The sequence below is a fragment of the Vombatus ursinus genome, unplaced genomic scaffold (assembly GCF_900497805.2).
Source record: "Vombatus ursinus unplaced genomic scaffold, bare-nosed wombat genome assembly UNPS02012082.1, whole genome shotgun sequence".
Lineage (NCBI taxonomy): Eukaryota > Metazoa > Chordata > Mammalia > Diprotodontia > Vombatidae > Vombatus > Vombatus ursinus.
This window is the reverse complement of record NW_020951860.1, coordinates 1,120,380-1,134,608: the sequence shown is the minus strand read 5'-3', so window position 1 is coordinate 1,134,608 and position 14,229 is coordinate 1,120,380. Positions and strand designations below refer to the sequence as shown.

General features: G+C 37.9%; 1 protein-coding gene across 7 annotated transcripts in view; it reads right to left on the bottom strand.

Moving 5' to 3' along the window:
• WNK1 (WNK lysine deficient protein kinase 1) overlaps positions 1–14,229 on the bottom strand; it is a 160,698-nt gene that overhangs the window by 91,350 nt on the left and 55,119 nt on the right. The window lies entirely within an intron of this gene.

Below are 14,229 nucleotides of genomic sequence, written 5' to 3'. Positions count from 1 at the left end.
ACCAATACCCCCTCAAATAAAAAAATTCAAAAAAAAGAGCACAGATGCTTCTTTTTCCAAGCACCCAAAATGCTTAGAATTCATCAATTTACTCTTCTTCCCTTTGCAAGCTAAAAGTACCCAAGTAAAATAAACCCATGACTACTTCTAATTTTTTCCAATTCAAACATTTATTGTCTAGTATGTACATCTGTGTTTACATAAAAATGTTACGTGAAATACATATAATGTTTTAAAAAATTAATTCCACCTAGGAAATCCACCACAGAGAAATATTTAAGGATTATTTTAATAAAAGAGAAAGGAAGAATCAGCTAAATGGTAATTTAGATTTTTCTTAAGATCTGTGATCAGATAATTCAATACCAGCAGGCATTTCTTACATTAACTGACAATCAATAAATAAACATTTACACTCTGTTATATCCCAGGCACTTAATCAGCCACACAATATACAAAGACAAAAATAAAACAGTCCCTATGATCAAAGAATTTACACACTATTGGGAAAAAAAAATGTGCACCAAGCAAGGACATAATAAAATATGGAAGAACTGGAAGGTTCAGGGATAGTGTAGTAAAAGGTAATCTGAAAAGGCCTCATGTAGAAGATGGTACTTGAGTTTTTAAAGAAAACTCAATATTCTAAGGGGCCAGAGTACATTACAATGATGGGGAGGTGAGATGGGAGACAGCCTATACAAAAGCATGGAGATGGGGAAATATAATGTCATGTGTAAGGTACAATAAGTAGGTTAGTCACAGTGTGGCCAGCTTGTAAAATGTGTGAAGGGTTATAAAGTGTATTCAAATAGGAAAGATAGGTTGGGGTCAGAATGTGATAGGTTTTAAGTATCCAAGGGAAGAGTCTGAATTTGATTCTAGAAACAACAGAGAGCCACTGGTGCTTTCTGAGCAGGGAAGTAAGTGCCAGACAAGTTCTTTGGAAATGTTACTTCAACAGTTTGTATAGATGACATATGAGAGAGAAGAAAGACTTGAGACAAGGCCAATTTGAGGCTACTGTACCAGTGCAGGTTAGAAGTTATAAGGATGAGTCAGGACAATGGCTGAGTGAATAAAGAAAAATAGATGGATATGAAAGATTGTGTGGAGGTAGAATTGATGAAACTTGGCAAGTGACTGGACACACTAATGAGGAAAATTTAAAGGAGTTGAGTATAAGAATACTGATGTTTTGAATCTAAGTAACTAGGAAAATGGTAGTGTCCGTGGGAGAAATAAGGAAATTCAGAAGAGTAGATTTAGGGGGAAAGATAATGAGTTCTGTTTTGGACAAGTTGAATTTGAGATATCTCTTCAACATCCATTTTGAAATGCCTAAATGTATGACCAGAATTCAAGACACTGATTAGGGCCTGATATAATGATTTGGCAGGCATTTGTATAAAGATGAAAATTAAGCCTGTGAGAACTGATAAGATCACCAAGAAATAATATAGAGAGTAAAGAAAAGAAGAACCAGAAAAGAGCCTTGGGGTACATAAACATGAAAAAGTAGAAGAACATACTTAAGAAAAATGGAAAATAATACCTAACAACAGAAACAATAATGAAAGCGACAACAAAATAACTGCAGTTGAACAAAGATCAATAGCTGACAAAAATAAGATGAAAAAAAAAAAAAAAACCAAACAGCTGAGAATGTAAAAGCTCAAAAAAATCATACATATGCAGAAAAGAATAATCAATTTGAAATAAACAGAAATCTCAGTTACTTTTGAAGACACTGAATAATAAATAATAATAAAGACATTATGCTTGACACCTAGTTAGAGAAAATACTATAAAGTAAAAGAGTCAATATTCCTCCAGTGGAGTGGGGTCAAAAGACTCCAGCATGGAGAAATTCCAAATATTTTAAGAAAAAAAATTAATCTAAAAAAACTCTTAGGCATAAAATTGTTAAATTTAAGAATTGCAAAGAAAAAAATTCTCCACTGTAAAAGAATAAAGAAGTTATGTATGAAAATAAAGGATAGGCTTTTAGCAAAAGTTATAATAAGCCTATTACTACTGATAGTTAAGTTATTAAAAAAAAGGTATAAAGTTAGAAATACTCCCATTAGACTGTGTTTTTGTAATGAACAGAGTATGTGTGTACACACACACACACACAAATAAAAAGGTGTTTAAACACATAAGAAACTATAGTCAGAGGTGGGGGAAGGGGAAGGCCAGTCAGGCAATAAACATTTCTCAAGCATCTACCGTGTCCCAGGCACTGTGCTAAATTTAGCACAGTGCCTGGGGCACGGTAGATGCTCTCCAAGGAACTTCCTTACCTATCTTACTCTTTGGGGTTTATGTCTAACTAGTAATGACATCTCTAGGTCAAAAGGCATGGATACTTAGTCATTTAACTTGCATAACTCTATAATGCTTTTCAGAATGGTTGTACTGATTCAGTGCTCCAACAACAATGCACTAGTATGCTTATCTTCCCCAGAACCCCTTCAACACTGAAAACATCCATCTACTGTCATTGCCAATTTGCAGGGTTTGAGGTGAAAATCAAGGGTTGTATTGATTTACGTATCTCTTATTATTAGTGATTTGGAGCATTCTTTCATATGGTTATTAATAGTTTGCAATTATTCGTTTGAAAACTTTTGTTCATGCCCCTTCCACTATCTATTCTATTGCGGAAAAGATATCTGTTAGTTATCTATATTTCTTGGAAACCAAACCCTAATCTAAGAAATTTGATACAGAGATTCTCCCCCTCAACAACCACTGCCAATCTTGTCCTAGATGCATTAATTTTGTTTATTCAGAAGCTTTTCAGTATGATTTAAATCAGAACATACTGAAGGAGACAGGTAAGTTTATTACATAACAGTGAAAAGAGTAATGAACAATAAATATCGAACAATTCTTCACTTACATGCACCAAACAATTCAACAGTTAAATTCACTCAAGAAAACTTGTGTACAAAAAGTAGACAAAAACAGTAACAGCATGAACTTATATGCCAAGGACATAACCTTCAGGAATCCAGGGTCACCTCTATGCCACAACAAGGCATTAATCAATAAATCAATATTTATTAAGCACCTCCTACGTACCATGCTAAGTTTTAAGGATTTAAAAAAGAGGCAAAAGACAGACCCTGGCCTCAAGGAACTTACAATCTGATAGGGGAGACAAATAGATAAGTGAGTTATATAGAAAATAATTAAAAGAGGAAAGGCAATGGAATTAAGAAGAGTTGAAGCAGGCTTCCTGTAGGTGATGTGATTAGACCTGTGCTTTAAGAAAATCACTTTAGTAGCTGAATGAAGGATGGATGGGGGGAGGTGGGTGGGGGAAGAGTTGAGGCAGGCAAGCCCACCTGCAGGCTATTGCAGTAATCAAGGGGTGAGGTGATGAGGGCCTGTTAAGAGTGGTGACCCACTAGAGCTGTGGCAGTATCTGGAGAGAAGGAAGGGGGCACATTAGTGAGATGTTGCAAAGGTGAAACTGGCAGGCCTTGGCAACAGCTTGAGTGAAGATATCAGGTTGTAAGCCTGGAGAACTGGGAGGATGGTGTTGCCCTCTACAGTAACAGGGAGGGGGGTGGGGGGGCTTAGGGCAAAGATAATGAGTTCCATTTTGGACATATAGTGTTTAAGATGTCTACTGAACATCCAGTTTGAGCTGTCTGAAAGGCATTTGGGAGATGTGAGATTGGAAGTCAGCAGAGAGATTGAAGCAGGATAGGCAGATGTGAGAATCATCAGCATAAGTAAGTCCACGGGAGCTGATGAGATCACCAAGTGAAGTAGTACAAAAGGAGAAGATGATCCAAGCAGGACATGAAACTGTTCATGTCCCTGAGAGAACCCTGAGAGACATATATGGTTAGAAAGTGTTGTCTGGAAGAGGATCCAAAAAAGGAGGAGTCAACTATATAGGAGGAGAACCAGGAGAGTGGTGATCTGAAAACCTTGTGAAAAATGAGTATGAAGAAAGGCAGAGTGATCCACAGTGTCGAAGAGAGAGAAGTGATGGGGAATGAGGACTGGAAAAGACCATACTGAATTTGGTAACAAAAAGATCACTTGTAATTGGAGAGCGCAGTTTTGGTGGAATCCTGAGAAGATGAGACTTAGTGGGGATGAAAGGATCAAGCGAAGGCGTTTTTGTTTGTTTTTAGGATAGGAGAGACCTGGGCATGATTGCAGACAGAAGAAAATGAGCCAGTAGAGAGGAAGAGATCAAAAATAAGTGAAAAGCTAGGAATGACAGAGGAGACAATCTATTGGAGAAGATAGGACTGAATGGGTTCACTTGAACAAGTAGAGGGGTTGGCCTTGATAAGGATTAAGGTCATTTCACCATGTGCGACAGGGGTGAAAGAGGAGAAAGTAGCAGAAGGAACCTGACTGAACCTCATGGAGATGAGAAAGAGGGCAGAATAGAGTGTTCACAGAGAATGGCCTCATTTTTTTCAGTAAAATATGAGGCAAGGCTCTCAGCTGAGAAGTTAGGGGTGGGGAGTCATGAGAGGTTTGAGGAGGGATGAAAAGATTTGGAAGACCTGATGTGGAGAGTGAGATAGTGAGTTGATAAAGGAAGTATAGTAGGATTGCCTAGCAGTAGTGAGGGCCCTGTTGAGGTTATATAACATATATTTGTGATGGACTCAATCAGAATGGTTGTGTGAGTTTCTCTATTTTCATTCAGCAGCATGTGGGTAGGATCAAAGGCAACAAGTGAGGCTTAGTTGGGCATAACTAGTAATATGATAAGAGGTCTAGGGATTCAAGAAAGGAGGACAGTGTAGAATTTAATTGGTTCACCAAGGATGGGTAAAAATGGGGGGGGAGAGACTGACTACTGTAGGGGGGTTGGCCTGGGAGAGAATTGAGGGGTCAATGGACTAGAAGTCATGGTGTGGATAAAGAACAGGATTATGTAAGGGAAAGCAAAGGGGAGAGGGGAAAAGCCAATAGACTATGGTTGGGTAAGGGGATTTCACAATTCTTTTTTTAATTATTTCAGAATTCTTGAACATGGAAGTAGTACATCTGTGGGTGATGGCAAAATCAACAGCATAACTATGTTTATGTGAGGCTGATGTATGGTGGAGGTAAACAGGTTGGAAAACTGAGTGGTTAAGATGTTTGAGGGAGAATCAATATTCAAGCTGAAGTATCCAGTTTGAGGACAGGAGTTGGAAAGGAAAGAAAAATTGTAAGCCAGGTATCAAACAAGGGGAGTGATCTGGGGATCTGCAAACAACAGGTACCAGGATTTTGATTGGGTGGTAGATATAAATAGCATCAACCTCAAAGGAAGAGAGGTGATGGAGGAAGGGAGAGAACTTAAAAGTGGCAACGGGGAGCAAGGCATTCCAATATTCTCCCCTCAACCAGAGAATCAAGAAGAATGAGTGAAGATGCAGTCAGCACTGGAAAGGATGTCCTGGGAGGCTGTATCATCAGGAGGAAGCTAGGTTTCAGTAAGAGCTAGTAGATGGAAGGAGTGAAAGAGAGAAAGATTTAAGATGAAGAAAAGCTTGTCACCTATGGAATAGCATTTCAGAGAACACAATGGAAGGGCTCGGTACAGTTAGGATGAGACTGCGGTGGGAGGGTTGAGGGATGGGAATGAGGAATTGGGTGTGAACAGGATTTGGATGATAATCCATAGTAATTGTGAGTCACTGCCATATGAAGTGTATGACCCAGTATGAGAGTGTCTGTCACTGAGTGAAGGGTGCCACTCCTCCATCCTCAAAGGGCAGGCACAGCAAGAGATGGGAGGCCTGAAGTCAAAGTGAGGTTTGTTCTTTGCGCTGAGAGTTCTCCACATCCTATTTTGGACAGTGACTGGCAAAAAGAGGTGAAAGGTTCCTTGTGCTGGTACAGATGGAAGTGGTGGTTGTGGGGCAGAGAGGGAAGATATGCACTCCTAGCAGCCTTTCCTCAGGAGGCATGCTGCACCCAGGAGATAAGAAGATTCAGGGCATTTGCACACCAATGATCTAAGGTATTCTCTCACTTGAGAAGGCTGACCATGAGGTGCCAGCAGAAAGCATCAGAATAGGTATTTGTACCAAGTTCTATCATGCTGGAAGGATTTAAGTTGTGGGCCCAGGAACAGACCCAAGTCTTTTCCAAGGAGGAGTGTAGTGAAACTTGGAGAGGGCATATCACTAAGAGGCTTGTGATTTAGTGATGAAATATTTTTTGCTACTGCAACTCACAAAATAAACAAAAGTGAATTATTTTCCTTGGACTTGTATAGTTCCCTTCCACTTCAGCAAAGGGGATAGAAGGCTGGTTCCAAGGAGTTTTTATACTGTCAGCAAACTAATTTGACTGTTGGTACATGAAATATGAGATCTTTGTCCAACAATCAACTAATGGTCATAATTTCTGGAGGACCTAAATCATATCAACCTTGATGTTCTTAGTATAAATGAAATCTGAAGAAATAAGCAAGTTGTAGCTAAATGAAAGGATGATTCAAAGCTTATCCTTAGATAAAGAAAGAATTTGGTGAAGGGGGTTACCAAAAAAAAATTATTTCATAGACCACTTGATCATAATGTATTACAGTACTATAGACAGGAATGTGTAAAAGGACCACCATGAAAATAAGTATGATTTATGTAGCAACATCAGTTGCTGAGAACCAAGTCATCAAGAAATCCTAAGAACTTGATAATATCCAACAAATCAATCAACATATGGTCTATTACTTGGTAGTTTCATTCAATGCAAAGGTGAAAAAAGGTAAGGATGGGGTGAAACATACGGGAAAAAGAAATGAGAGGGGCCAAAGACTTATAGATTATATAGAAACCTCACACCTTTCTAACATGAACATTTCCTTCAAAAAAAGAATGGCAGGCATTGGATATGGTGTGTTATCCCTGAATGAGGTGTCCATGTGCTTTCTTATATAATTGACAGGACTAATATAAAAATTTATAATAAATAAAAGCAGTAATGAGAAAGTTATAACATGCAATTAAGATTTAATCCTGTAGTTAAATAAGGTACTGAAAATAAAAAAATTGGAAATGAACCACAGAAATGATAACACTATGATAATTTCCTTCAACAGTTAAACCAATGTAAATTAATTGCTAAAACAAGATCAAATAAACCAAAAAAGCACCTTAGTCAGAAAATGTTCAACTTACTTGCCAAACAGAGCAAAATAGCTACCATAGGCAAAGCCAGGTTAGAAGGAAAACTTATCTATAAAGTCTTAGAAAGAATGATGATGGAACAGTATCATTTCGAGAAGCAGAAAAGCAGTGAAGAGTAAAACTTGTTTAAAGAAAGCCTAACAAAATATCCAAAAATAAGCAAACTCATCCCAGGATGAAAAGGGAGAGGACGACAAACAGAACAAAAATGTAAAATGATTACAAATACTGTTTCAAAAAACTGTTTTCACCATTAAGGTCAGGAGAATCATCATACTTGGACCCTGCTTCATAGTATCTGCTTACAGAGGAGGTAGAAATGGCACTGATGACAAAAAAGAAAGGAAAAGTAGCCAGATCAGTTCAAGTATATAAAAAGGAAATCTGTGATGGATGCAACTGAACCTGATGGAGGGCATTGAAGGACCAATTTACACATTACCTAAAGGAAAGGAAGGAACACTAATACACTATGGGTGGAGTGATGAATTGGGTCATTGATTCTTGAAAGTAATTTGGAACTAGGAACCCAACAGCTGCTAGATTAGGCCCTCAATGTGATCAAAGCAAGAGAAGACCCCTTATGTTTATATTGATAGTAGCTCTGTTTGTATTACCAAAGAACTGGAAACTAAGAGGGTGCATATCAATTGAGGAATGGTTGAACAAAATTATGGTACATGAAAGCACTACAAGAAATAACTAAAGGGATAGACATTTATGAACAGATGCAGAGTGAAATGAGAAGAATCAGGAAAACAATACTGACAACATTGTAATAAATTTGAAAGACTTAAGAACTGTGATCAATACAATGACCAACAATTCCAGAGTACCCTTAGAAAAACATGCTACCTTCCACCTGACAGGTGATAAAACTCCTGTAGGATTACATTCAATTTTGCTGGCTAGGTTATTTTTTTTTTTCCTTTTTTTTTTTTTTGGTGAGGCAATTGGGGTTAAGTGACTTCCCTAGGATCACAAAGATAGTAAGTGTCATGTGTCTGAGGCCAGATTTGAACTTAGGTCCTACTGACTTTAGGGCCGGTGCTCTATTCAATGCACCACCTAGCTGCCCCTTGGCTAGGTTATTCTTGGTTGCAATCCTAGCTCCTTTGACTTATGGAAAAGACTTGCATTATTTTCTCCTTGACCTGAAGGTTCTGTAATTTGATTATAAGCAGGAGGTGATTGGTACATTCTACCAATTTCTACTTTGTCTTCTGGTTCTAAGATATCTGTGCAGTTTTCCTTGATAATTTCTTGAAATACGATGTATAGACTCTTTTTTTGATCACGGCTTCCAAGTTGTTCAATAATTCTTATATTCTCTCCCTAAACTATTTTCTAGTTTAGTTGTTTTCCCTATGAAATATTTCACATTTTTTTCTATTTTTTTTCATTCTTTTGACTTTGTTTTTATTGCTTCTTGACATCTCATGGAGTCATTAGCTTCCACTTGCCAAATGCTAATTTTTAAGGAGTTATTCTCTTCAGTGAGTACTTCTTTTCCCATTTGACCCATTCTGATTTAAGGAGTTATTTTCTTCAATATGTTCGTATCTCTTTTACCAAGTTGTTAATTTTTTAAATAATTTTCTTGCATTGCTCTTATTTCTTTTCCAAATTTTTCCCTCTAACACTTGATTTTTCAGGTCTTTTTCTCTCTTTATTATGCTTTTAAAAACAACTCTCTTTAGGAAATCTTGTTGGGCTTGTGTTCAATTTGCATTTTTCTTTAAGGCTTTGCTTGTAGATACTTTCAAGTCATTGTCTTCTGCATCTTGAGTTTCCCTGTCATTATAGCTCTTTATGGCCAAGTTCTTTTTTGCTGCTGTTTGTTTATTTATTTTTTTTTTCAGCCTGATCCTTGACTTTGGACTTTATGTTGGAGTTAGGCTCTGTTGACCTCTAAGGAGAAGGATGACTAGCCTGAGCTTTAGGTTTTTGTGTCCTGTTTTCACAGCTAGCTGTCTGAGGGCCTGTAAGTTTTTGATGCTTCCAAATTGGTATGATCTGGGTGTGGTCTGATCATTGTCCTCATTGTCTGAGTTCTGGTCCTTACTCAGGTAGGACCTCAGCAACTATTCTTTTCAATCCTGGAACTACAATCCAGAACTGGTAATTGACCTGCCAAATGATTCCCAATCCTGAACCCAGTGCTAACAGAGGTTTGCCTGGAATCTCATTCTGATCAGGTATTCAGTCTCCTTACCAACCTTTCATGTTGGGCTCTGCTGATGCTACCACAGTCCATAGCCTGTGCCACTTCTCCCACTTTGTGCTCTATTCCAACTCCCACCTAATGGTCTTCAGGCCTCTCTTTCTCTCCTCCTAAGCTGTCCTGGCCTGGAAGAATGACTCACATGACTTCTGGCAGGTTATTCCACTCAGAATTGAGTTTGACACACTTTTTTAGGGTGTTTAGACAAGTGGGTAGGAAGAGGTCAGGTTTTGCTCCCAGGTGAGAGAATTCAAGGCGAAAATTAAACATACATTTTTCAGACATGTGTAATGTGGGAATGTATTTTGCTTATACTCATATTTGGTAAAGGGTTATTCTTCTTCCTCTAATGAGAGGAGTTAAAAGGAGGGACTTAACAATAAGTAAGGAAGAGGAAGAGAGAAAGGTAAGGGGGTAATTGAAGCATTTTTTTTCAAACACAGAATAGGTCAAAAGGAAACCCAAACTAGGCAGCTCTGAAAGTTAAATGGTGAATTTAGCAGTTTCAAGCACAATCTTTTTTTCTGTTCTATTCAGTAAACAGTAATGCTCATTTTATTCGTTATTTTTTGTTACATTCAGAGCTAACTTTTTTTTTTTTTAGTAGAACAACTTCTGAAGAAACAAACACAAATCATCAATGAAAATGGCTATCTGGACAGGGTGGGTCATGGGTACGCTTTTTCACACCAAAGAACAAATAATTCTCGTATTATGTAGGCTACAAGTAAATATAAGGTTAGAATGTCACCCAGTACTCTTTATGAAGCAAACAGGATGATGATTTTTTAAAACTTGGCAAATACCACTACTAGATCTGTATCTCAAAGATATTTTTAAAAGGTGGGGGGAGCGGTTAAGGACCTATTTATACATATTTATAGCAGCTCTTTTTGTGGTGGATAAGAATTGAAAATTGAGGGGCAGCTAGGTGGTACTGGCCCTGAAGTCAGAAGGACCTCAGTTCAAATCCAGCTTCAGACCAAACACTTGACACTTACTGGCTGTGTGACCCTGGGCAAGTCACTTAACCCCAACTGCCTAATTAAAATAATAATAAAAAAAAAAGAATTTGAAATTGAGAGGATGTTCATCAATTGGGGAATGGCTGAACAAGTTGTGGTATGTAATTATAATGGAATATTATTGTGCTATAAGAAATGATGAGCAGGATGATTTCAGAAAAACCTAGAAAAACTTACATGAACTGGTGCTGAGTGAAGTGAGCAGAACTAGAACATCACACACACTAATAGCAATATTTTATGATAAGCAAATGTGAATGATTTAGCTATTCTCAGCAATACAATGATCTAAGACAGGGGTGGGGAACCTGAAGCCTCGAGGCCACATGTAGCCCTCTAGTTCCTCAACTCCGGGAGGCCCTCTGACTGAATCCAAACTTCACAGAACAAATCCTCTTAATAAAAGGATTTGTTCTGTAAAACTTGGGACTCAGTCAAAAGGCTGCACCCAAGGACCTAGATGGCCCCATGTAGCCTTGAAACCATAGGTTCCCCACCCTGACCTAAGACAATCCCAAAGGGCTCATGATGAAAAATGCTCTCCGCCAAAGAAAAAAGTGATGGCATCTGAATACAGATCAAAGAATACTGTTTTTCATTTTCTTTCCTTCTTTAATTTTTTTGGGGACAGGGTTTCATGGTTTTTTTTCCACAAAATGACTAATATGGAAATGTTTTACATGATTGCACATGTATAACCTATATTGAACTGCTTACATTTGGAACTCAAAACTTTTAAAAAACTGAATGTTGAAAATTGTTTTTACATGTAATTTTTTGGGAGAAATAAAGTATTATTTAAAAAAAACTAGCACAAAGATAACATGAAACAGAGAAAGAACATGAAAAAATACAGAAACCAATCTCCTTATGGGCAAAAAATGCTAAATGAATAGTAGCTAAAAGAATACAGAAAATACATTTTAAAAAATCATTAATTATGACAAGCAAGATTTGTACTAGATTAAGCAAGGCTAGTTCAACATCAGAAAAAAGCATCCAAAAATTAAGATACTGGTGGCTATTGGGGAATTAGATTGGCTAAATTATATTGACCTCCAGGATACTTTCTTTCCTTCATCAAAAAGTTCAATGCCTGGCTCACAGTTTCTTTCTTCAACAACTCCTGCCCTCACACCAGGGGGATTTCACCATACATAGACCCTCTCTCAACTTTCCAGTTCTTCTACTCACTCAATTTTCATAACCTACTCCTTCATTCCCCCTCATCTACACATAGGGTCATACCCTTGATCTTGTGAACACCAGAAAATGTATCACTTCCATGTTCATGAACTTTGAAACTCCTTTATCTGATAACAATGTTATTCTACCTCCCGTCTGCCTTGTAATCCCAAATCCAAAACCTATTTTTTCATTTTTCCTTCTAAGTTCCAAACTGTTTTCCTCCTTCCCTCCCTCCCCAACCCCACTAGAAGGCCACTATTTGACACAAATTTATAAATATATGTAAAATCATACTACGCATACTTCTATTTGTCAGTTCTTTCTCTGGAAGTGTCCTTTGTAGTTGATTTGAGTATTTATAGTTCTCAGCATAACTTAGTCATTCACAGCTGTTCTTCAAATAATACTGCTGTTATACTCTATACAATGTTCTCTCAGCTCTGCTCATTTAACTTTTTATTATTACATGCATCTTTCCGGGTTTTTATAAAAATGAACCTGCTCATCATTTCTTATAGCACAGTAGTATTTCATCATAATCATATACCACAACTTGTTTAGCCATTCCCCTACTGATGAACATCCCCCCAATTTCCAATTCTTTGCCACCACAAAGAGAGCTGCTATAAATATTTTAAAATATATAGGTCTTTTCCCTTTTTCCCTGATCACCTTGGGAAACAGACCATAGTGGTATTTCTGGGTCAAAGGGCATACACAGTTTTATAACTCTTTGGACATAATTCCAGATTGCTCTCCAAAATGGTTGGATCAGTTCACAGTTCTACCAATTGTATATTAGTGTTCCACATTCCCTCCAGCATGTCATTTTCCCCTTCTATAATTTCAGCCAGTCTAATAGGTATGAGATGACATCTCAAAGTTGTTTTAATTTGCATTTCTCTAATCAGTAACAATTTAGACCATTTTTTCAAATGACTATATATAGCTTTGATTTCTTCTTCCAAAAGCTGCCTGTTCATACACTTTGACCATTTATCAACTGGAGGCCAAAACCTATTCTTCATATTCACTGTGAACTCCAAGCGTTTCACCCCTCAATTGAGACAGGGTAGGTGGTAAAGTGGATAGCCTGCTGTGCCTGGAGTCAGAAAGACCAGAGTTCAACACCAGCCTCAGACACTTACTTGACTCTGGGAAAATCACTTAACCTCAGTCTTCCTCAGTTTCCTCATCTGTAAAATGAGGATAATAATAGCACCTACCTTTCAAGGTTGTTTTGATCACATAACATATTTGTACAGTATTTTGCAAACCTTAAAGTGCTATACAAATGCTAGCTGTTATATTATTATGTATAATATAATTATACAACATATAATTACAAATTAGATGATGATGATGATGATGATGACATGTTCCCAGGCTATCACCCCTGCATTGGCTACTCTCTCATTCCCTCCCCATCTGGACAGCTTGGTGAACCAGTTCGACTCTACACTGTCATCTTCTCTGGAGTCCTGTCACCTTTTATCCAACTGAAGATCTTGCCCCGCCAAGCCTAAGCCCTGGATCACTCCCACTGTCTATTGCCTTTACTTACATACAAATGTCATTAAACAAAGCTGGAGATTAAAAGAAAAAAAAAAGAAAAAAGAAAACAACAACAACAAAACCCTATGCTGACTGGGTTCACAACAAAATTTATGTTATATAATTGCAACTGGGCCCTCACTTCTGAAAGGTGATATCAGTTTACAATTCCCTAATTAACTCACTTATCCCATTCACCATAGCATCTCTTCCAAACATCATTCCTTAAACTCACCCTTCATCAAACTTCCTCTGGCTTCCAAGCCACTCACATTCTCAGATGAGAACCGTATCTCATACTTTACTGAAAAAATTGAGGCTGTTAGCCAAGAGCTTACTTTTCTCCCATCCTCTTCAACTCACCTCCCAAATGTCATCCACCATATTCTTCTCCTTCATGGCCATCTCACATAATGAGGTGGCTCTTATTCTTGCCCAAACACCTCTTCATGCACAAGTGAATCCATTTCATCCTTTCTTCCCCTCTCTAATGTCCCCACTCTCTCAACTTATTATCAGCTTCTCCAGGTCCATTGGCTGCTTCCCTACTGCCCACAAATCATCCCTCCAGTCCATCAGGCCCACAACTTAGATGCCATCCTTGATTTTTCATTATCTCTCACCCTCCCCACAGTGCCAGGGCACTTTAAAATATTTGTTGACTGACAAACACACCCATGTCTCTTCATCCTTAAAACAATCCTCACTTGATCCATTCATCCCTGCTATCATCCAACAGCTTTTCTGCCTTCTGAGGTTAAACTCCTTAAGAAGGTCAGCAGAGGAGCCTCCATTTCCTCTCCTCTCACCCTCTACTTAAGTCTCTACAAGCTTGCTTCCAACCTCATCACTCAATTGAAACTGTTCTCTCCAAAGTTACCAATGGATCTCTTTAATCATCCAATGTAATAGCCTTTTCTCAAAACTGCTCTCTTGTGGTTCTCCTACTTTTTAACCATTCAATCTGAGTCTCCTTTACTGGTTCTTCATTCAGATCACACCGCCCAAAACTCTGTCCTGTACCCTCTTCTCTTTTCCTTTTATACTATTTCACTTGGAGATATCATTA